General features: G+C 41.3%; 1 non-coding gene across 1 annotated transcript; it reads left to right on the top strand.

Moving 5' to 3' along the window:
• The first annotated feature begins 2761 nt into the window (after nt 1–2761).
• Nucleotides 2762–2868, top strand: LOC127099458 (small nucleolar RNA R71). The gene has a single exon (XR_007793956.1). It is a non-coding gene; the product is annotated as a small nucleolar RNA R71 (small nucleolar RNA).
• Nucleotides 2869–3698: the final 830 nt, after the last annotated feature.

Below are 3698 nucleotides of genomic sequence, written 5' to 3'. Positions count from 1 at the left end.
GAAACCGGCGTGTCCAAGGAAACTACGGACTTCTCTAACTGTCTTAGGAGGGTTAAGGTTTTCTATAACTTCTATCTTTGCTTTATCAACCTCAATTCCCCTTTCAGATATTATATGTCCTAACACTATGCCTTCTTTAACCATAAAGTGACACTTCTCCCAGTTTAACACAAGGTTAACTTCTACGTATCTCTCTAGGATTTTCTCAAGGTTAATAAGGCAGTCTTCAAAGTCTAATCCATACACCGAGAAGTCGCCCATGAATACTTCCATGATTTCGTTGAGATAATCTGCGAAGATTAACATCATACAACGTTGGAAAGTAGCTGGCGCATTACAGAGTCCAAACGGCATTCGTCTGTAAGCAAACGTTCCGTAAGGACATATAAAGATTGTTTTCTCTTGATCCTCGGGGTGTATAGGTATTTGGAAAAATCCAGAATATCCATCAAGATAACAAAAGTAAGAGTGTCTGGCAAGACGCTCAAGCATTTGATCTATGAATGGAAGGGGGAAATGGTCTTTCCTAGTCGCCTTATTGAGCTTCCTATAATCTATGCACATACACCATCCACCTTCTATGCGTTTAGCGACATGCTCTCCCTTCTCGTTATTTACAACTGTGATGCCTCCCTTCTTGGGTACCACGTGTAGAGGACTTACCCACTTACTATCAGAAATCTGATAGATTATACCAACTTCCAGTAGTTTAAGGACTTCCTTCTTTACTACCTCGCTCATCACAGGGTTGATCCTTCTCTGATGTTCTCTGGAAGGTTTTGAATCCTCCTCTAGCGAGATTCTGTGCATACACACGGATGGGCTTATACCTTTTAGATCAGAGATGTTGTACCCTAAGGCATAGGGGTATCTTCTTAAAACGTTCAAGAGTCGATTCGTCTCGTCTTGGTTTAAGGTGGCACTAACTATTACTGGGCGATTCATTTCTTCATCCAAGAACTCATATCTTAGGTTCTTGGGTAGTTCCTTAAGTTCTTGGGCTGGTTTTTGAGAATTAGGTGAAGGGTCTGGAGTAATATCCAGACATTCGTGAGGTTCCGTTTCCTCTAGCTCGTCATCCTTTTCATTCGGGTTTGAAAACGGTTCGATCTTAGGTTCTCCTTGATCGAATTCTCTTATGCACTCATCTATGATATTGTTCGCATAACATACGTCTCCTAGAATTGGTGCCATCAGGAATTTCGAAAGAATGAACTCGATCTTTTCATCCCCTACTTTGAAGGTTAATTTCCTTCTTTTAACATCTATTATAGCTCCGGTTCTTGATAAGAATGGTCTACCTAAAAGGATAAGGATTTCTTCGTCTTCTTTGAAATCCATGACCACAAAGTCTGTTGGGATATAAAGTTGTCTGATCCTAACTGGGATGTCTTCTAAAATGCCTACAGGATACTTAACAGACCTATCGGCTAATTGAAGGGACATCTTAGTTGGTTGCAATTCTCCTAGGTTTAACCTTTTACAGACAGCTAAGGGCATTAAACTCACACTAGCGCCTAAGTCTAGGAAAGCTTTATCGATCACATGACTCCCTAAAATGCAAGGTATAGAAAAACTACCAGGGTCTTTCTCCTTCTTAGCGAGTTTATCCTCGGAAATAAAGTTGCATTCCAAGAGTTTTGGATCGTCAAGCCTACGCTTGTTGGTTAAGATGTCTTTGAGAAATTTGGCGTAAGACGGAATTTGGGTGATAGCTTCCGTGAAAGGAATCTCTACATGAAGTTTTTCTATCACTTTTATAAATTTTTGGTATTGGTTGTTAATTTTGGTTTGTTTAAGTCTTTGCGGATATGGGATTGGTGGTTTGTACGGGGGTGGTGGTTTGTAAGTTTTATCTTTGGCTTCACCTTCTTGGTTGGCAGGTATAGAAGTTCTGGACTCGCTCATTACTGAGTTATGAGGCCCTTCGTAAGCGGTCCTACTTTGTAACGAGATAGCGTTAGCTTGCCCTCGAGGGTTTGGTTGAGGTTGTCTAAGGAGTTGGCCTCCAGGTGTAGTTTGTGGGGCTTGGTTTTGTGCTACCTGTGAGATCTGGGTTTCAAGCATCTTGTTGTGAGTGATTATCTGATCAACCTTGGTTCCTAATTGCGTTATAAGTTCGTTTACGTGAATGTTCTGGTTTAGGAATTCTTTATTTTGCTGAGTCTGGCCCGATATAAAGCTCTCCATGATTTTCTCAAGGTTAGACTTCAGGGGCACGACTTGCATAGGTTGGTTTGGTTTTTGGGCTTGATAACCTTGCGGTCTCTGAGGTGCATGATTTTGGATAGGGTTCTGGTTTTTATAGGAGAAATTCGGATGATTCTTCCATCCATGATTGTAAGTGTTTGAAAATGGGTTACCTTGGGCGTAATTCACTTGGTCGGTGTTCAGGTCGTTCAAAAGGTTACACTCTGCCGATTCGTGTCCTTTAGATCCACAGAGTTCGCACTCTGTGTGGACTACTGCTATGGTGTTAGTGTTTATAGACGTATGTTCGATCCTAAGGGCTAAAGCGTCCATTTTCGCATGCATCATGTCTAGAGAGCTTACCTCATGTATTCCACCTTGGGTCTCCTTTTTCTCTATTGATGCTCGTTCAGTTCCCCATTGGTAATGGTTTTGGGCCATATCCTCAATTAGGTCACAAGCTTCTAGATAAGGTTTGTTCATCAGCGCACCACCTGCGGCGGCGTCGATGCTCATCTTGATGTTATAATGGAGTCCAGTGTAGAAGGTATGAACGATCAACCATTGTTCTAGGCCATGGTGTGGACAGACTCTTAATAGCTCTTTATATCTCTCCCAAGTTTCGAAAAGCAATTCTCCTTGGTTTTGAGTAAATCTACTTATTTGGTTTCAAAGAACAACAGACTTACTAGGGGGAAATATCTAGAAAGGAATACTCTCCTAAGGTCTTCCCAGGTAGTTATTGAATTAGCTGGAAGTGAATCTAGCCATGAACGTGCTCTATCCCTGAGGGAGAAAGGAAATAATCTTAAACAGATCGCATCGGGTGAAGCGCCGTTAGATTTAAAGGTGTCGGCTAGTTGGATAAAAACTTTTAAATGTTGATTCGGGTTCTCAGTAGCGAGACCCGCGTATTGGTTCTGTTGCACTAATTGTAACAAAGACGGTTTTAGTTCGAATTGTTAGCAGGAATAAGGGGGTTTACTATACTCGAACTAGGTTCCTCATCAAAGGGTTGGGCGTATTCCTTAAGAGGTCTCCTATCGCGATTCTCGGCCATAGCTTTCTTAATTCGGATGAGTAAGAGGCGTGTACGAGTATAACGTTCGGGTTCCGCTAAAGGATCTACTAAATTTCCGGTACTACGGGTTCTTCGCATTTACCGGCTAATAATGCCTTAGTCTATACGGTGTAATAACAGGGTACAAAATTTGACGAAGTTGGTCCCCGGAAACGGCGCCAAAAACTTGATCGTGTTTATTCGCAAGTGCACGAATTACGTCAAAGTAATATAAAAGAATATCGATCCCACAGAGAGCAATCGTCAATCTATCGATTACTATCATCACGGTGTTTATCTAAGACGGTATAAAAGAGATATTAGGTTTGCAAAATAACGGTAAATAATAAATGCAGGTAAGACAGGTTGAATGTATTTCACGTCAGTTAAGTGATGTTTCGATTGTCTAAATAGAACTACTTATGAGGCAATATTTTCTACTCTTGAA

This window comes from Lathyrus oleraceus, chromosome 6, assembly GCF_024323335.1.
Source record: "Lathyrus oleraceus cultivar Zhongwan6 chromosome 6, CAAS_Psat_ZW6_1.0, whole genome shotgun sequence".
In the NCBI taxonomy this organism is placed as follows: Eukaryota; Viridiplantae; Streptophyta; class Magnoliopsida; order Fabales; family Fabaceae; genus Lathyrus; species Lathyrus oleraceus.
The sequence above is the reverse complement of the archived record's forward strand: the minus strand, read 5'-3'. Positions and strand labels throughout refer to the sequence as shown.